General features: G+C 38.2%; 1 protein-coding gene across 3 annotated transcripts in view; it reads left to right on the top strand.

Moving 5' to 3' along the window:
* The first annotated feature begins 833 nt into the window (after positions 1-833).
* The window catches only part of tjap1 (tight junction associated protein 1 (peripheral)), a 72,638-nt gene continuing 51,884 nt past the window's right edge, over positions 834-21,587 (top strand). For 2 of the 3 annotated variants that reach the window (XM_046875920.1, XM_046875911.1), the window contains exon 1: positions 834-1,277. The gene's annotated coding sequence lies outside the window, so the exon portion shown is untranslated. The remainder of the gene's footprint in view (positions 1,278-21,587) is intronic. The other variant, XM_046875930.1, reaches the window with a different exon arrangement.

Below are 21,587 nucleotides of genomic sequence, written 5' to 3'. Positions count from 1 at the left end.
GATAAGATAAGATAAGATAAGATAAGATGAGATGAGATGAGATGAGATGAGATGAGATGAGATGAGATAAGATAAGATAGACAGTGGGGAAATTTCCATGGTACAGCAGCAAAAAAATGGCAAATAATTTAAATAAATAAATAAATTAAATCAGTATCAACAATGTGTATTCTGGTGACGGGTTCACTGGAAGCAGCTCTGGTTGTAAAGTTTAATAGCAGCAGGGAGAATAGACCTTCTGTATCGCTCCTTCAGACACTTAGGGTTTAAAGGTAAAGTTGTAAAATCCAGAACTAAAAGAGGTTTATTTTGGATGGATTGTTAATAGGAGGACAGTGGATACCATATTCGTTTATGGTAATTTCTGAAAAAAGAAATGAGTTCCACCTGAACACTCACTCCTGGGTGTGCTCAGGTCCACTAGTTCAGATGTTTTAAGACTGAAACTGATTTATAAAGGAAGGAAAATCCTCGAGAATGTTTTTTTTTTTGTTCTAGATTATTACACATGTATAAATTACTGTTACTTCGTTTTGGTTACTGTTTGTACGTAACGCCCAGAAGATCTGAACTATATTGGGTGGATTTCATTTCAACAGCTGGCCTTTTATAAGTGCGCTCAGACGTCAAACCGAGGCTTCGTCTCAAACCGCCCGCTTCAGCACTACATCGGTAAGTCCCAATTGTTACACCTTGAATGCTGCCGACGCTATTTTGGGCGTCGTGATTAGTGTGGAAGGACGCGGATTGGGACGTGGCCCGCATCCTTGGTCCCACCTGCTTTCGCTCGCGCTCTACCGGATAACGTCAGGCGCACTGAGTGCGTGGGGGGATTCCTCAGGATTACCCGACGTGCCCCGCGGGAAAGATGGCGCTGGGAGAGATAGAGAGAGAGAGAGAGAGAGAGGATAAACTTTAGCTCGGAGCTTTGAGAGCGCAACTCTTCCTAAGCGAGAGCCGGATATCAAGGGCGGGGGTATATCGGTCTTGTTCCGTCGGAGGCTCGGAGAAGCGCGGGCGGGCGGTCGGGCGGACGGAGAGCGACTTCCCGGCTGCAGGCGGACGCTTTGCAGGGAAGCGAGTTAACGTTGGATGACGAACTGCGACTCCTGAAAATAGCGCGTATTAGCAAAGCAGGCGAACTGGCGCTGAGGGGAAACAGTGCACAAACTTTATCACCGGGGGCTCGGGAGTGTGTACAAAAACGCTTGTTGATTATATATGACGATTTGAGACGCCTGGGTCTACACAACCATTTTGGAAAAGAGAAGCGAGAGGTAAGAACTGTGTGTGTGTGTGTGTGTGTGTGTGTCATTGTCATTCTATGTTGATTGGATAATCTGAAATCTGCTTGTTTATTTATCCGGTCAGTGATCACAGGTAACGATAAAGACCCCCAGTAAACGACATATATGGGGTTTGATCATTTATTTGCTGTAAATCTCGCTAGTCAGGATTTTATACAGTGTTAGGAGATGTTCAGATTAATCAGGGGGAAATGCGCCAAACAGGCAAAACACACCGGATTTTTTTTGTTTTGTTTTTTACCTCGTCCTGTTTACAGCCTGGGAATGAACCTGAAATCTCCCATTCACATGATCACATTGATCCCAGTTCGCCTTCACAAAGAACCACGAAGCGAATCTTAACTGATTCTCAATGTTGTAACCATATAAATGAACCATTTTCACGAGTTTCCAAACAGAATGGGGTTCAGACCACATTTAGAGCTTCATCCAGGTGCATTATAGTCTGTGTGCTTACTGTTCAGCATTATAATTATTATTTACAGAGCTAGAATACTGCTCTCATATAGATGTAATTGTTGATCCTGTGCATTTAATATTGCAGGTTTGTAAGTTTTATTCAGTTGAATCATTGTAAATGTAAGCGATCCATAACATATTTTATTCATGCAGAATTTCTTGCGTTTGTTGCATTGATGAACTTCCATGAGCAGTTCACCTGAGCCATACTGGTGCTTCTTGAACAGTTTTTTTTTTTTTTTTTGCACTAATCCTTTATACATGGTTTAATACATCGTTTCGAATTATTCAAGATATCTTATCCAACCTGTTATATTCTGTTTTATTTATATATATATACACATATACATATACATATACATATATATATATATATATATATATATATATATATATATATATATATATATATATATATATATATATATATGTAATGATGCTGAATTAGTACAATATATTTACACCACATCCTTCCTATGCATATAAAGTTCCAATCTACTAATGGACTCCAATCACGGCTCTCAGGACATTTCATGGGGACTTTAAAAGCAGAGGCTTCCAACGTTTATCACGTCGTGTGGCAAGAACCCATGTAATCATAATGTCTAACAGCCCTTCAGGCAAAAATGACAGACACCATCTGTGTGTTAGAACTAGGAAGCTAAATTGCTCAACCATACGTGATCGCTTCAACTAAAAATATTATAAATAAGCCTCAAGGCTTTTTTACTCATTTCGTCCGGTTTTATTTGTATAGTGCTTTAAACAATGGACAATGTGACAAAGCAGCTTTATACAGATAAAGCGGTAATAAGGAATGCATAAGTTTGTCCCTATTTAACAAGCCAGTGGCGATTTACGGTTGAAGAGACGGTTAGTTTGAAGCCAAACATTAAAACAGTTGTTTGTGAATGCTTTTGCTGAATCATTTAGCTGCTGGTCTGTTTAGTTTGCGTTTAAGGTGACCTTTATTTATGTTAAAGTGACATGATGGTTAATCTGTACAGGACTTGGGAGCTGAAAGATCTTTGATGGCACTTGAGGTATTTTCCTTTTCATTAGTGAGTTGCTGGATATGTATATGCTTAGTGCACTGCTGATGTGTGTAGTTTTGTGAGGCTTATTGGTTAAGAAATTACTTAAAAATGAGTACTTTCTGTTGCGATGCTAGTAGTAGTACTAGTAGCTTAGTTACTGAAAGTATCTGTGAAGAGTTTCTAATGGGAGAATTGGAAGATGGGACATGGTTTTTGTGTAAGAGCTTCACAGTTTGACCTTGGGGTAAGACAAAAGCCTTCTTTGTTCTCGTAAGAAATTCGCGAGTGGAGCCAATCGACATATGAATCAGGAATGCTGGGCAGTTGCAACTTATGCTGTGATAATTCTCATATTAACTGGCATCCACTGGTAGCTCTGCGCGTTGACCATCATCTCATATGCTCACAAGTGAATAGGCAGCGAGAATGTTCATTGATGTGTATGGTATATGATACATTCGACTTTGCACAAGTAAACATTCATTAGTGAGATTTTATATATATATATATATATATGGTAGTGGTAAATAGAAAGGGAATAAATACTGGAGGACATGCGATTAAACACTTTGATCAGCAGATGAACAGGTGAGTATCATATCTAAAATCTAAAACACACTATCAAGCTGAGGGTTTGCTGTTGCCTCTGCCAGCATGCAGTTCCTGACTGCTCAGCTGCTAATATTATTACATCCTCCTCTACTCTGCTTAAACCTGAAAAAGTGCTCGTTTGTCCTGTCTTATTTTAGGCTGTGGGTTTCAAAAGATAAAATCATCAATTGTATTTTCTTAATGGTGTATCACAAGCAGGGAAAAATCTATATTGCTCAAGCCTGAGTGGGGAATGATGGAGCTTTGCTAAATGTACAGTGACACCTGTGTACATGATGCACGTTTTTTTCTGATAAGGGGTTTTATGCTTCCCAACTGATATAGTCAGCTATTAGTATTCTTTATGAGATTTTGATGCTTGTGCCAGCTCTGTTTGGATACGCTTTGGGTGATCTCCATAATTGGAGCTTGTAAAGCGGAGTGATTTGGTAAACTGTGGCGGTGAAATCTGGGCTGCAGTTTTTGTGCTAATGAGGAGAGACCAGGCACAGACTGGTGCACTTTGACACATTGTCTAATCATCTCCCTCCCTTTTTCCCCTCAAAGCAGTTGCTTTTTTTTTTTTTTTTTTAAATCATCTCAAGTTAGTGCACTTGTTTTGCAGGACTGTACAACAGTGTACTGGGTGGATTTGGGTGATGCTGAATGGGCTTTGCGTGGGAAATATTGCAGTAGACAGCGTTTACATTTCATCATTTGGAAATCACGCACAATCCACTCTTAAACGCTTCGCTGAGGGTTGGGAGCTTTACTCAAGGTGTCTCTCTGGCAGTTTTAAAACCTGTTATTAGTTTCCATTGCCCTTGATGTTCAGGTGGTTACTAAACGCACATCACAGTTTGGTCCAGAGAAGATTAAACTGGATCTCTTCAGTGCATTTATGGGCTACTTAATATCTCTGTATGAAAGTCTTTTCATGAAGAGGGACCGAGTCCGGTACACTGTGCAGTGGATACATTCCTCTCCTCAGCCGTGCCCCAGTCATGGTGGAATGCTCTTGAGTATCCACTATTTAATTCTTGTGCAAATTAAGCCCCTCATCTGCCCACTCTTATTGTTAGGATGTCATGGCAATGTTTTATGTTTGCCACTCCAATCATTTTTTTTATCCGCGACCTGCTGAATAACCGTCGCATTCCGTCTGACGCCACTTAAGCTATGTGTTTCAGTCTCTCACGGTCGAAATGTGTTTTTTCATCAATTCTTTCTGAGCCTCTGCTGAGGATTATTATCATCATTGTGTGTGTGTGTGTGTGTGTGTGTGTGTGTGTGTGTGTGTGTGTGTGTTTCGAGTCAAAAAGAAACAATGAAGGAGGTTATTGGGCAGAAAGAAGAACTAAATCGCTTTGGGGGTTGATAGTGGGTCATTTTGTTATATATTTACATCTGCAGCATTTGGTGGACATCACCACTTTTTTTTTACACTTTTATGATGGCCATCAGCATAGTGGTTTATGAGCAACAACTGGATTTCAGCAATTTATATTCTAAGCAAGAGTTTTTCCCGTCAGGCCTGAAAATAATATCATTTATAAGCACTCGCTTATAAACTACTGATGGTTAATAAGCTAAAGTGGGATGAAGTTAACCTCATCCTCGATGTGTTTTAAATTAAACGCATCCCTCAAATGAAGTGTTTGCCTGACATTTCCACAGCACGCTGCCTAGGAGAATATCAAGCCTTACTTTCAGTTGGCTCATGATATTGATTTGGAGAGTGTTTAGCCTTAAACACAATACTAGCACTTGAATCTATAAAGAGATGATTCTCATTGAAGAAAAACACCAACTGTCTGTCTAAAAATATATCTTTGAGTTTGTATTTTTTTTTTATTGATATGCATACTTATTTAAAGTATTCTGATTTACTGGTTACATGCAACGACAAGGCAAAGAGATACTTATTTGCACATACATGTTTTTACATATATTTCACATACATGCTTCAAGTACAGAACTGTCTTGTGCACACACTGGTGTGTTCCTGCACACCAGAGCTGGTGCTGAGAGCTTAACTCTTGTATCTCAGCATGACAGATTCTCCCTTGAAGCTGTACGGAAGCCCAAAAGACAGCCACGTTTTCTCCACTTTTTCCTGGTTTTATTTTGAATCCCTCGAACACATCATTATTTTTTTTTTTTTTTTTGGGATCTAGTCATGTCGGGATTTGTTTGCAGCCATTTGTTTGCAGCCACGTCACTAATCCAATTCTTAGTCATTTAAGAGGGTTTTTAAACGTAGACACGATTTGGTTGTATATTAGGAACCCCGGGGGTGGTGGTGTCTGTTGCAAGTGCCATCTTGCAATGCCACCTTAGCTGCCAACACATAGCAGGACATTCATTGACTCATACAGTATGACGCTTTCTCTGTTCCTGTCTCTTGCTCACTGTCTTGTCCTGTTTCCTCCAAATTTGGAGCCCCTCCAGTCAAAGCCCAGTGCCTATTTTACTAAACCTGTTTGGATGGTGTATAAAGATATTTTCCGAATGGTTTTATGGTAATACATCTGATCTTGAAGATTATTACAAAAGGACATTTTTTGAACTGTAGTATATGAGGCAGGGGGTCACTCTGAGTCTCTCAGAGACTATTTATGTCAATAGTGCGGCTGTGCTGTTGTGTCATGTAACGCTGGTAATGTAAGTGCACTCATAAAGAAGTACCAGTAATCCTGTCTGCTCTGTGAATCTTTTCACTGTCCATAACTAAACACTGTGTCTACCTGTGACCGACTCCTTTGTCGTTCTACTTGCAGCAGTCCCAAGACCGCCTTAAGCGCCACTGATTCCTGGTGCCGTTGCAGATTTTACATTACGGCTGGTTGACTGCGTCCTTTCCAAGGAGCAGTGAATCAAACACGAGGAGCATCGAAAAAAGAGCCGCTTCAGCATTGTTCCGACTTCCCACGAGGTCGAACTCTACTAAAGAGACGTGAAGTGATCACAAATCTCTTGAGCTGTTAAACCGCAATTTTATTTGTCCTTTTGGAACGCATACCGACCGCTCATGCATTCACACCTTCATCAGCACACATTTGTGGATTTGATGGGCACGTGTTAATAAGCGCCTTTTTGTTTTTGAATGCGCTCTGGCACACTCCCTGGCGTTTTTCTTTGATAACTGGCAGCAGGTAGCACAGCTCGTGAGTATTGCTTGAATCGCCGCAGCTCTGCAATGTCAATGACCTGCATTCTCAGCTGTTGTGCCTCAATGATATCCCCTTCAAATTCTACTCTCTGTACATTTTGTGTGCCTCTTTCCTGCCTCTGTACAGTAGGATTGCTAGAAATGAAGTACGTTTCATTATCTTTTTAACAGTTGGAGTGTCATGAAGCATCACAGTGACAGACAGCACATTGCAGGTTGTATGGTTAGTCTACAGTCCAGTACGCCATTTTCCACAGTCCGATACTTTATTTATTCAATGAGATGTTTGAAAGCATTCATCAGATATTTCTGTATGAACAGTATGTTTGTAAAAAAAACAATGAATCTTAAAATCATTTAAGATTCAGAAATAAAAATATCTTCAGTCAATCCAGGAAAATTTCAGCATTACAACTGATCTTAATTGTAAAGGCAGTATCATTCAATTGTGATGGAGTATCTCATTACACCTTTGTTAAGTAGATTACTTAGCTGTACTCTGACAGTAGTAATAAATGAAATCCCGAGCAATCTTCTCCTAAACAAAGATCGACCACTTTGACCTTTATTGTTGGATTTCCTATATTTCCCGTCAGACAAGTAGCTGTCGCGCGTAATTAACGACTCGTGTGTCTTTTGCTCCTCGCTTGGTTTTATCGAGGTGTTTTTTTTGCTAACCGCTTTTAATTTGGATCAGATACCTCAGTGGCATTAGAAGCAGAAATATAATAAATTGTCTAAATTAGCAGTAAAAGTCAAAAAGCCTACCTGGATTAGACGTCTCTTTGTGCAGTACTCTCTGAGGCCTCTGAGTGATTTTCAGCTGACAGCTCATATAACACCAGGCTCGTTAAAACGAATCCAGCCGGGGGACATACTGGCATGCTGGATGTCACTACTAACTTCCAGAAAAACAAATCAAAGCTTCTCTTGTATACATGACTACTCACTTCTGGCATCATTGAGCGAGATTCCATTTACCTCCAAGGATGAATCCAGAGAATGAAAGCCGCTACATTCCGTCTGCTTACTTAAATGGCTACTATCTTTTACATAATAGCCCTAACAACAATTGTACATGATACTGTATATTTGTATATTAGCATGGAAATCCGATCAAAGCTTCACTGTTCTTTTGCTGTGTTTTTTTTTATTCCAATCTCCATAGAAAGCATTCCTCTTGATTTTGGGGCATAGCTGTGGGGATTTGTGCATGGTCAGACACGAGGTATTCATGTCCGGTCCAGAAGCACATTCCAGTTTATCTTGAAGGTGTTCAGTCAGATTGATGCCAGGGCTTCTTGAAGGCCACTTGAGGAGTTCTATTTGAACCTTGCCAAACCATGTAGCTTCATGAAGCTGTTCCAGTGAGGAGATATTGTAATGCTTTAGCATACAGTGGCGTCCTATTAATGGTGCGCTTCCAACTTTGTGGCAAGAAATATGGGGAAGAAGCATGTATGGCTGTCATGTGACAAGAAACCTATCACATGCCACTGCAACTACATTGTGAATCATTAAAAAGATTCGAATGAAATGCATTGACATGCCTGTTGAAAAAGAAAAGAAAAGAAAAGATAAAAGGCTAATGCCAAATTTGCAGCTTTTAATGGTCTTAACAACAAATGACTGGCCAGAAAATGAGCAATAATTAAACTAATGCACTCCTGAAAGCTCCTGTGCCACCATTCTCTCATTTATAATTACTGCAGTGAACCGTCCTAGTGAAAGCTAAAAATAAAGGAAATTCCGAGCAATCTTCTCCTAAACAAAGATCGACCACTTTGACCTTTATTGTTGGATTTCCTATATTTCCGTCAGACAAGTAGCTGTCGCGTAATTAACGACTGTGTGTCTTTTGCTCCTCGCTTGGTTTTATCGAGGTGTTTTTTGCTAACCGCTTTTAATTTGGATCAGATACCTCAGTGGCATTAGAAGCAGAAATATAATAAATTGTCTAAATTAGCAGTAAAAGTCAAAAAGCCTACCTGGATTAGACGTCTCTTTGTGCAGTACTCTCTGAGGCCTCTGAGTGATTTTCAGCTGACAGCTCATATAACACCAGGCTCGTTAAAACGAATCCAGCCGGGGGACATACTGGCATGCTGGATGTCACTACTAACTTCCAGAAAAACAAATCAAAGCTTCTCTTGTATACATGACTACTCACTTCTGGCATCATTGAGCGAGATTCCATTTACCTCAAGGATGAATCCAGAGAATGAAAGCCGCTACATTCCGTCTGCTTACTTAAATGGCTACTATCTTTTACATAATAGCCCTAACAACAATTGTACATGATACTGTATATTTGTATATTAGCATGGAAATCCGATCAAAGCTTCACTGTTCTTTTGCTGTGTTTTTTTTATTCCAATCTCCATAGAAAGCATTCCTCTTGATTTTGGGGCATAGCTGTGGGGATTTGTGCATGGTCAGACACGAGGTATTCATGTCCGGTCCAGAAGCACATTCCAGTTTATCTTGAAGGTGTTCAGTCAGATTGAGGCCAGGGCTTCTTGAAGGCCACTTGAGGAGTTCTATTTGAACCTTGCCAAACCATGTAGCTTCATGAAGCTGTTCCAGTGAGGAGATATTGTAATGCTTTAGCATACAGTGGCGTCCTATTAATGGTGCGCTTCCAACTTTGTGGCAAGAAATATGGGGAAGAAGCATGTATGGCTGTCATGTGACAAGAAACCTATCACATGCCACTGCAACTACATTGTGAATCATTAAAAAGATTCGAATGAAATGCATTGACATGCCTGTTGAAAAAGAAAAGAAAAGATAAAAGGCTAATGCCAAATTTGCAGCTTTTAATGGTCTTAACAACAAATGACTGGCCAGAAAATGAGCAATAATTAAACTAATGCACTCCTGAAAGCTCCTGTGCCACCATTCTCTCATTTATAATTACTGCAGTGAACCGTCCTAGTGAAAGCTAAAAATAAAGGAAATTCACTCAATGGTGTTCTCATATGCAAAGGTAAAAAAAAAAGAACATGACTCATATGTTTGATGTAAGACTAACACGTGCGGATGTGCAAAATTTTACAAAGAATGTTCTGGGATGGTTTTCTTCAGAGGTTTAGTCATTATTTGGTTATGTGCCACACCTAAACCCATCAATGACCTGATAACAAGCTCAGAAATGGGTGTAGAATTGATTGAGCATGGAGAGATTTTCACTATTTGTTTTATTAGTCCTGACCAATGGATTTTGTGAAGGCCATTTAAAACCATATTCCCTTTAAAAAAAATCCTATTTTGGACTTGTTCCTAGTGCGTACATTACCTGTAATTCTTAAATACCATTCTAGAAATTCTCAGCCGTAGCCCCGATAGATTAACATTCCTCTGTGTTTTAAGAGCTCAAATGTGGGTTTTTTTGCCAAAATCTTAAGAAATTGCATCTTGACAAAGTGAAAAAACTTTTTTTCCATTACCATTTCTTGTTAGCATTAGTCTGGAAAATCCGGTGATCCTAAATGATAAAGCAACTCTCCATATCTTGCTATTGTGGTGTAGACTGATGCCAATCAGATTGGAGTCCCCATGAGCCCAAAGTTCTTTTTTTTTTTTCATTTTTTAAATTTTTATATATAAATCCTTTAATGCAGTTTGTTTAATTGGAGCCTGAAGATTTGGAGAAAAAACGCCTCTGACGTGTCGGTGAAAGCTTAGTGGAACAAATCTGCTCTAATAATAATTCATAATAGCACAGATTTGGTTCTCTTTGTTTGTCTTTCTGTAGAATTTTACATAAATGAATAACAGATTTTGGGAGCAGAGATTTGTGTCACATGTGCTCACTCTTTAATCCATCACCCAGTGTTTTTCTGTTTCACCCTGTTTGCTTCCAATTTGGTGTTTTGCCAATTCTCATCCACTCTTCCCTGTCACTACCAACCCGGGTGGGGGAAAAGCAAACATTCCCGTTTCCTCGGAGAGACTGCTGCTTATTGCACAACACAGGTGAACGCAAGCACTAACTCCTTGAACGAGCTCAACCAAGCTCCACTGCTTAGTTTTGATTGACAGCGGAGGGAGGGTTGACTGGTTTATCCCAGTATTTCACACCAGATGCTTTTAATCTAAACATCATTTAGTTAAGAATGCTGCTGAGAGATCAAGCACAAGCTCACTTGCTCACAAGCTTTCTTTTGGTTCTTGCACTAGGCCTCCGAAACAATTGCAAGAACTTTCATTCATAGCGTAAAAGTAAGAGATTAGTGGTATCATTTATTGTTTTTAGCAAAATCATTATGGACAATTGTAACCACACCAATTTCTTTTGACATGAGCAGGTTATACTACCTGCATTCTCCAGCCATATGTGGTTCTTTCCAATCTGTTACCACAAAGTTGGAGGTATACACTTGTATAGGATGCCTTCAGCTGCAGGAGCATTGCATTTTCCCCTTCAGTTCAACCTGGAGACCCAAATCTGTTCCAGCATGGCAATGTGCACAAGGCCAGCTCCATAAAGATATGAATCTACCAGAACGTCTTAGAAAAGCAGAGGTTATTATAACTGCATAAGGGTATAAATATGGAATGCAATGTTTTAAAAGCACATATAAATCGTATGTTCAGGCGTCCACAAACTTTTGTTTATATAGTATATTTGTTTGTATAATATGTTTTCTTGGATTTCAATTAGACAACATCATAAAGACATGTACATCATGTACATGTTGCTCAGCCTCCACCCTTCCAAAGCCACAGGGCGATACAGCTGCCCCTTTGTGGTCCCCCCACTGCTCTAATTAACAGGGGAGACAGTGCACAGGTGCAGTTGACTAATTCAGGGGAAACACAGCTGGAAGTCTGGTAGTTCACCTGTTGTTTTACGCTGTGCTGCTCAGGTAAATTGGCTTCTCCATCTGCTGTACGCTTGCCTCGGCAGCCTGTCTGCCTCATGATCTTTTGGACTCCTCTAAACAAACTCGGCTCCATATTGGTTCTGACTGCAAAAGCATGAAACTGGAAAACACTTTTTTTTTTTTCTCCCTTCATTCTTTCTTTTTCCTGCCTCAGTAAGCTTTTCATGGTCTGTTAGCACTGGTCTGGGGTAGTGTAATATTGTGCATTTTAAATAACAGTATAACCTGTAACACTATGATTTTGCCAGATTGTGACTAAAAATAGCATGAGAACATTTTCTGGTAGCAGTCAATATAGATACCTCTCTGATCTAATATATATATTACCCTTATATATATTCTTATCTATATATTCTATATATATATATATATATATATATTTTTTTTTTTTTTACATCAGCACAAGATAAACATGCATTTAACTGTATTTAACAAAGTTCAATATGATCACTCCTAGCACAAAAATACAAGCAAGACTCCTAAAAACAAAAAATTTCAAATAAAATTGCAGCCTTTTCCATTTGTTAAAGGATCAGATCTTTTTTCCTTCTTTTTTTGGTATTGGATCTGTCAGTTTTTCATGTAAATGTAAGCACACAATCACTAGATGTACAGGGAGTGCAGAATTATTAGGCAAGTTGTATTTTTGAGGATTAATTTTATTTGAGGATTTAATTTGAACAACAACCATGTTCTCAATGAACACAAAAAACTCATTAATATCAAAGCTGAATATTTTTGGAAGTAGTTTTTAGTTTTAGCTATTTTAGGGGGATATCTGTGTGTGCAGGTGACTATTACTGTGCATAATTATTAGGCAACTTAACAAAAAACAAATTTATACCCATTTCAATTATTTATTTTTACCAGTGAAACCAATATAACATCTCAACATTCACAAATATACATTTCTGACATTCAAAACCAAACAAAACAAATCAGTGACCAATATAGCCACCTTTCTTTGCAAGGACACTCAAAAGCCTGCCATCCATGGATTCTGTCAGTGTTTTGATCTGTTCACCATCAACATTGCGTGCAGCAGCAACCACAGCCTCCCAGACACTGTTCAGAGAGGTGTACTGTTTTCCTCCTTGTAAATCGCACATTTGATGATGGACCACAGGTTCTCAATGGGGTTCAGATCAGGTGAACAAGGAGGCCATATCATTAGATTTTCTTCTTTTATACCCTTTCTTGCCAGCCACGCTGTGGAGTACTTGGACGTGTGTGATGGAGCATTGTCCTGCATGAAAATCATGTTTTTCTTGAAGGATGCAGACTTCTTCCTGTACCACTGCTTGAAGAAGGTGTCTTCCAGAAACTGGCAGTAGGACTGGGAGTTCAGCTTGACTCCATCCTCAACCCGAAAAGGCCCCACAAGCTCATCTTTGATGATACCAGCCCAAACCAGTACTCCACCTCCACCTTGCTGGCGCCTGAGTCGGACTGGAGCTCTCTGCCCTTTACCAATCCAGCCACGGGCCCATCCATCTGGCCCATCAAGACTCACTCTCATTTCATCAGTCCATAAAACCTTAGAAAATCAGTCTTGAGATATTTCTTGGCCCAGTCTTGACGTTTCAGCTTGTGTGTCTTGTTCAGTGGTGGTCGACTTTCTGCCTTTCTTACCTTGGCCATGTCTCTGAGTATTGCACACCTTGTGCTTTTGGGCACCCAGTGATGTTGCAGCTCTGAAATATGGCCAAACTGGTGGCAAGTGGCATCTTGGCAGCTGCACGCTTGACTTTTCTCAGTTCACGGGCAGTTATTTTGCGCCTTGGTTTTTCCACACGCTTCTTGCGACCCTGTTGACTATTTTGAATGAAACGCTTGATTGTTCGATGATCACGCTCAGAAGCTTGGCTATTTTAAGACTGCTGCATCCTCTGCAATATATCTCACTATTTTTGACTTTTCTGAGCCTGTCAAGTCCTTCTTTTGACCCATTTTGCCAAAGGAAAGGAAGTTGCCTAATAATTATGCACACCTGATATAGGGTGTTGATGTCATTAGACCACACCCTTCTCATTACAGAGATGCACATCACCTAATATGCTTAATTGGTAGTAGGCTTTCCAGCCTATACAGCTTGGAGTAAGACAACATGCATAACGAGGATGATGTGGTCAAAATACTCATTTGCCTAATAATTCTGCACTCCTGTAATTCATTCTTAAATTGCATGTGGGTTAAGAATTTGACACCCCTTATCATTTTATTTATATATATATATATATATATATATATATATATATATATATATATATATATATATATATATTATATAAAATAATTCCATTGAATAATCAAGTAATTGGATAAGAAGTTCTTTTTCTTCATTAAAGAACAATACTAAACGTGTCAGAGAAAATAAATCAGGCCTCTTAAAAAAGTTGCAATCTGCGAAAACTAAACCCATTTAGTGCATTTAATTGCCATATTACATTAGAATGCAAATACAAATTATATAAATTAAAAAAAGAAAATATAAAAATAAATGTTTAATTACTTAAAAAATAAATAAAAAATGTAAACGCACTGTATGGTGTTATTTTTTTTTAATTAAATTTTTTTATGCTTTAGTTTGAAATGATCCCAAACGTTGGAAACTTTCTGCCGTTTTCTTTTTTCCTCATTATATAAATGTGGAAAATCTTATGGTCAGGTGTCCTCAAAATGTTGTCCATATATTGTAGTAAACAATTGATGTGCTAAGAATGCCATTAGGATGCTAAGCTGTCTGGCAGCAGTTGGAAATAATTTTTGGGAAATTATCGACCTACGAGATAAAATGTGCTAATTCTTACATGTTTTGATTGGCTGATTTAGAAAACAGGTAATAAAGGTGCTGATTGGCTAAAGTCTTATAATATATAATAATATTTCACAATGAGATTCAAAATGTTGTACACAGACGAATTTGCATACAAGGTCACATTTGCGACCCAAAAGTGCGGTATGATGACAGCGGCAAAAAAAGAAAAGGCATACCTTCTTTATTTTGGATCCAGATAGGGATAAGAGTTGGGCCTCTCATTATTGTTGCATTTAGACTATTTCTGTTTGAGCTGTGGCCCAGTGAGTGATAACCTTAGGGAAAGATTCCACCAGGAATATCACCGGCATGGAGAAAAGATACCAAGGGAAATGGAGTCTGTCCATGGCTGCTGATTACTGCTGGAATCTCCCCAGGAATGATCCTACTGCAGTTCACAAGAGACAAGCCAAAAAGTGCCGTTTAGATACAAGATGGAACCTTGCCGTTTAATCCGATGTTAAGAACTTGTCTTCTGTCATTTTCTGATATTCACGTTATATTTCGCAAGCTTATGTGTATCATTTTGAGGTTGTATCTTTATAGTCTGGGAAGCAACAAGGCAACCAACACACCCATAAGTCAATTTTGAAAATGGGGGAAAAAAAAAATAATTTTATTTGTATCAATAAAAAGATACATTTATAATGATTTGTGTTTCACCGTTCTCATTGCTATATCACATTTATCTCACACCCCCCCCTTCTAATTTTGATGCAATTTTGACCTGAAGCTGTATCTTGGAAACTGGAGCCAATTAATACATAGTACTTGATTTTCCTTTACCAGTGACCCAGTTCTGGTGAAATTTAGCTCCTTTAATTACCGAGGCTTTTTCTCCTTGTAGAAACGTTTTATTGCACAGTTCAGTTTGGACCAAAAACACTACAATCGTAGATTTTCAAATTGACGCTAATTTAAGTGAAGGACCCAGCCAGTGACCCAGCCATCCAGCCAGCATGGGAAATCTTCCTTGCATGTTGAGGGGAAATCTGACAAAGTCAGTAAAAGGAGCATTTTAGTTTTGGGGTGGGACGTTCTTATTGAGATTGTTCTTGATCACTGTCAGGGGTTTGATGGCAGTGTCAGGATTAAGCTGCACTAGTTTAGTTTTGAGATAAGGGATCGAACGAGCGCCCGAGCATTCTCCATAGAGGGAAACGAAAGGCTCCTAATGTTGTAAATAAAAAACATGCATGACACATGGTCAACCACAGAAACCAGAGCAACTCAGACCAACCTTCTGAAGGAGCAGAGGTATTTTCAGAGAAAATAAATACTTATTTGTATTTTAGTTTGACCTCGAAATTTCCCAAATGTTTTAAAGCCATGTCACTCGAACCTAAAACGATTCTGATAAAGACAATGGATGTCGATCTCTGAGGTCTCTCCTGTAGCAACCTAATCGAATCAAATCTCTTACAAATGCTGGCGCATCCCTAAGTCTTTTCCAAAGCACCCTGTCGTAGCATCAGCGGGGCATCTTCAATAAATCAGTCTCAGTCAACCATGAAATTGCTACTTCTTTTTGGTCAATAGAGGGAAATGAAGATAAAGGGAACAGGTTGAGGATGTTGAGGCTGATTGAAGGCACTTGTCTGTGTGCATCTCTTTCTCGATCAACGAGCTTATTCACTGGTGAAGTGCAGAACACGGCTTCATACCTGGGTGACTTTATACCTACTGCAGCCAAAGACGTCCTACACAATTGTGTGCCCCAAGTTTGTGCGAACAGTTTGGAGAAGAATCACATATGGCTGGAAAAGTCCAAGTACTTTGGTCCATATTGTGTATCTCTTCATACACACACACAAACTGCTAGACTTCAGCAGACTGAAGAACTGTATCTATACACAGCTAGCTTTATTTTCTCTCAGTTGTGCCCTTATATCTATAGTGTTTATGACTATATTTACTAAGATTTGCCTGTAGGTCCTCTTTTTCTTTGTGAGCCTTCCAGCTATTGTCTTATATCAACCACAATTTACTGCAGATGGTCATTGTTTACTCTTGCACTAATGACTTATAGATTTAAATGAGTTTTTGATTTGAAATTGAGTGGGAAGTAAGGTTATGTGTATTGTAATAATAGTTCAGCATTGATAATTACTAATAATTCAGTCACTGGGGGGTAAAGGTACATAAATTCACGGTTCGGTACGTGCCTCTGTCACGATTTTGTTAAATTTCGGTAGAGTTCCAGTTTTTATTAACACAGTTTCTTATTATTAACATTTGTGAACATCAACAGCTTACATTTTAAAAACTATTTTAAATATATAAAATAATAAAATTAAATAAAGAAAAATATTTGCTTGGTTAAAAATCAATAATTATAATATTTGAAAAATAAATAATAAAAATAATAAAAATAAAAATAAAAAAAATTTGCATTAATGTACGAGTTTTTCGAGGTACGTACCTAAAAAAAATTTGGTACAAGCTCGAGACGCCGCTGCTAGATGGCGAAGCGAAGCCAGAAAGCAAAGTTTGTGATGAAAATTAAGATAAGCAAAGAAGAAAAAGTAAAAATTGTAAAGTTTAGGGATATGTAGTGTACAGGAGTGATAGTAAAAAACGAGTTTTCCCTCCGCCTATCGCCTGTACCCCCTCCACACACACACACACACACACACACACACACACACACACACACACCCCACCCGCGTTTTCGTTAGCTCAAGTCGTCTCATCTCCAAGGAAAATATACTGAATAAAACCTTATTATATCTTTACATACTCTTTCTATTATGTTTTTATACAAGATTTGTTATTTAGAAATGTATTTTCCAATTTAATAACATGAAACATAAAAACGGGGTGTCATTTTGAGGGTTGAAACGGATTAATGCCATTTTAAGTATTTTCAATATGGAAAACTGATTTGATGTGCGAGCAAATTGAGATACGAGCTCGTCCACGGAACGAATTAAACTCGTAGGTCAAGGTACCACTGTATTTCTCTCGGGAGTTTATCTTTTGTCATCGTCGTGCGCCACCGGTGCAAATTATATAAAACATGAATTAATCAAATTAGTGCAATATACTTGAATATATTTATATTGATTAAGTTAAGTAATCAAATAAAAGAATGTAAATTAAATTGATGAAATAAAATGGAATAAATGGAAAAGTTAAATTAAATAGTCTACAATTGTTAGACCCACATGCACCAAACTGAAAGCCCCCTACCAAAGCAGTTCGGTACGAATATGTGTACCGTTACACCCCTAATAGTTACTGATCTGAAGGTCGGGGATTCAAGCCCCAGTATTACTAGGCTACCACTCTTGGGCCCTTAAACTAGGCCCTTAATCCTCTGTGCTCCAGGTTTGCTTGATCATGCCTGACCCTGCGATCTGGAATATGCAAAGGGAGATTTTCTAAGATTTATTTTTGTGCTGTAAAGTACATGTGACAAGTATAAAGAACATTTCTTTTCTTGAACATTTTAATTTATTTTCTGTCTCAAATTAAAACTTCTGTTATTTCAACAAATACACACAAGTTTAAAGCTCTTGTGGCTGCATGTAACTGTAGGGAAGTCCTGAATGCACAGCAGCATGTCGTATCTCTGTGCTGGAATTCAGCAAAGCACTTTTTGTTCATCTCGACCGCGCAGAATGCTCAGAACATTTATTTTAGCCTACTGTTCAATTCTGTCTGACAGCCCTCTTATTACGCCGAAATATCTCTCACATCACGTTATTTCCTTTGGTTTCATTTCGAAATCGTTTCAGCACATCGGCAGCGTTTTATTAGTCATTCCCTCAGGTCGCAATTAGGGAGCTTTGTTAATTACGAAAAATGCTTGACATTTAAGAGCATGCTAATGTTTTATTATGGTGAAGCACTTGGTACTGTGATGGATAGCGCTCATGACTACTGCAGTCATTTCTAGCTTGGGAAAGTTGATTGGGGAGCGCTTGTCAGCAGTAATTAGTCATTATGTGTAACTCATTTTCTATGTTTGTATTTTTCCCAGTTTTTTTTATTTTTACTGCAAGTTTAAATGTTTAATGGTTTCATGCAGGCTTCATGTTCAAGATGCTACACACAAACAGACAGAGCTTTTCATGTCTACGTTTCAGCTCCTTTTAGAGAAATGGATTCAGTTGGTAGTGTAGGTGTGAGCAGTGTTCTTTTGCCTGGTGTCCTGTGTTGTATGTGTGGTTCTTGATACTGACACTCCTTTTTTTTAAATTTATATATTATTATTATTATTTCTTTTCTTTTATTTTACATGTAGCGAACAAAAAAAAGAGTTCAGGCATGCATGGTGTTTTATTTGGTTTAATTAGACAAATAGTTTGGTACCAAATGAATACAAAAGAGGGAAAGAAAGGATCCGATGAATATCAAAATAGATTGGATATGAACAAATTCATGTCTTCTGCAGGAGCATATGCTCAAAATAATGTTGTATGCATGGAAAACCTAGTTAGTGTGTAAAAATGTCTCCTGGGTTTGTGTAAATGTATGTATAAGCAGATTCACTGATGTGATCCACATCTAACAGACTTTAAATCAAATAAGCGGAATGAGTTATTTCAGCAGATTTATATGCAGATTACAATGTCGTGTTTTAATAGTTGCTTATTTCAGTTGCCCACGTACATTTTATGATCCTGAATGCCCTTGGTTGGGAGCTTCATATGAAAGATCTAAAAGAAAACCAATAGAAAATAAATCCTTAAAGAAATAAAAGATTGAAGAGGAAAAGGGGTAGAACAAGCGTGTCTTTAAGCCATATGGTGTGCAGCATTGTTGGAAGATTTAATACCCTCTGCCCTTAAGACTTGTGACATTTTCAGCTCACTATGAGATTCACCTTTTATAGAGTTTTGGATGGTTTAAGTGTATCAAAATAATGAATACAAAATTTCTTATTGGGTGTTAATGCTTGATGATTATTGTTACAGAATAGTTGTTATATATGAAACATATTTGTGTAACAAAACATTTAAGGCAGCGGCCCCCAACCTTTTTTTGCGCCATGGTTTAATATTTTCACGAACCGGCGTTTAAGATGTGGGGGATAAATACAACAACATAAAATGATACGACCGTCATAAAAACTAATATTTACGCTGGCTGAGAAGTGCAAAACATACCAAACAACATACCAACAACATAACAAATGCAAAAACAAATGAGCAAATCTAAAAACAAAATATCAAATCTGAAAACACAACGACAATTCAGACAAACCGGAAACGGTAGGTTTAGTTTGTGAATGGACACTTACCAATCATTGGACGAGACACCTGTCAATCAAGATATACAGGACGTAGGAAAACTTTTAACTTTGTTTCTTGTAAATGTGTAAAGTTCTATGTTTACTTTAAACTATTTTTTATTTCGATTAGTGCACATTTAAATATAAAAAAATAACAGCTGTAAACAGCAGCCCTCTTTAAGAAGGTAGTGGATGGAGGTAAGACATGTGACCGAGGCATCATGACATGCATCAAGAGTCATAGACAGATGTAGCAGAGAGAATACGGTAAATATCCAAAATAAAACATCATTCAGAATCAGATAATAAATAAAACGTAAATAATGTAAGTTATTTATTCTTTCTGTGCGGCCCGGTAACAATTGACCCATGGACCGATGCCACCCCGGGGGTTAGGGACCACTGATTTAAGGCATTAAAAATATATAAAATGTATACACACACACACACACACACACACACACACAGTCAGCCCCCGACCTATATTTAAGAAAACGTTAAAAATCCGCACGCTATTCAGTTTAGACTATGCCGCAAATGGAGGGAAAATATTATATATAATAAAATTATAAATACACTGCTTTATTTGCCTGCCACATAAAACTTTTTTTTATCTTCGTTGTAACTCGGGGTAATTCGTGGACTAAACGTAGATGTAAACAGAGAAAATGACCTCTTCTGGAACACAATATTAATCACTATCCCGTGCGAACAGGTACAGAGGCAAACAAAGTGAACACATGGCAACTTGAATAGAATATCTGAATAATTTATACCTGTATTATGTTCATATTGTTATTGACATTATTGTCGTCATATATTGTGACGCCTGTACGAGGCAAAGTTTGCCGAAATGTCATCAGATGTTTAAACAGTGACGGTCCACACTATTCTAGTCTTCTGTCCAGATTTATAAACCTTTAAAAATAAAAAAAATAAAAAAAAAGCTCAATACATTTCAAATCACCAGGTTTTGCATTCACTAAAGTGATTTCTTTTTTTAATGTGACTTTTCACGCCACCCATTTAACTCATAAGTTTGATTGTGTTGATGGAGATGAATGTCTTCACAGCATTTACAATCCGAAGAGAAAGAAAAGAAATAAACACCTTTCAGGGATGTAAGCGTTTTCAGATGTTTCACTGTGAACAAGCAATTTGTGGAGAACGTTAGACTTTAGACTTTTTCCCCCCTCAATATATTCGGATTTATGTGGATCTTGTCATAGCTGCTAATTTGTATGTCCTGCTCCTTGATGTCCTGAAAGCCAAACTGTCCTCAGGCGAGTCTATTTATAGCTTAGGTGAGCTAAATGGTAAACCCACTACTGAATAACTGTCATTCTCGTACATGTACACAGCAGGTTTTTCCTTAAGCTTGTGTAATACGGACGGAAGAATAACAATAACAGCTGCTGTGGTCTATTTCGAAGTGATCATGACTGTGTCTCCCTCTCTCTGAAGTCTACACTTTTTCACACCGAGAACTCCTCCACAGGGTGGTGAAAATAGTAGTTTATAATAGAATTTGTAACGCGAGTGTTGCTGGTGCACAAACTCTTACCCTTACATCAACAATACTCAAATTAATAATCAACATTGGAGTAAACAAGTTTTGATTACAGTCATAATGAATGTTCATTTAGGACCTGCCGTTCAAATCATTTATTCTGTTTGAGTGTGAATGTACACAATTTTGACAAAAATTTGTGGACACCTGACCACAAGATTTAAAAGTGCTTTTCTAACTAATTATTTCTCATTTGTTCTTATAATAACCTTCACTCAGCTGGGAAAATATCAGGTGCTGATGTAGGTTAGTTGAGGAGGTCTGGGGTGCAGTCAGCATTCACATTCATCCCGAAGGGGTTCAGTAGGGTTGAGGTCAGAGCTCTATAGCAGACCACTCAAGATCTTCTACTCCAACCCATGAAAATTATATCTTCATGGAGTTTTGCTTTGTGCACAGGAACATTGTCATGCTGGAGCAGGTTCGTGTCTTCTAGTTCAAGTGAAGGAAAAATGTAATGCTACCGCAGCCAAAGACGTACAAGTTTGTGATAACAGTTTGGGCA

This window comes from Silurus meridionalis, chromosome 2 (assembly GCF_014805685.1).
Source record: "Silurus meridionalis isolate SWU-2019-XX chromosome 2, ASM1480568v1, whole genome shotgun sequence".
Taxonomy (NCBI): Eukaryota; Metazoa; Chordata; class Actinopteri; order Siluriformes; family Siluridae; genus Silurus; species Silurus meridionalis.
Note: the sequence above shows the minus strand (reverse complement) of the source record. Positions and strands in the feature narration are given on the sequence as shown.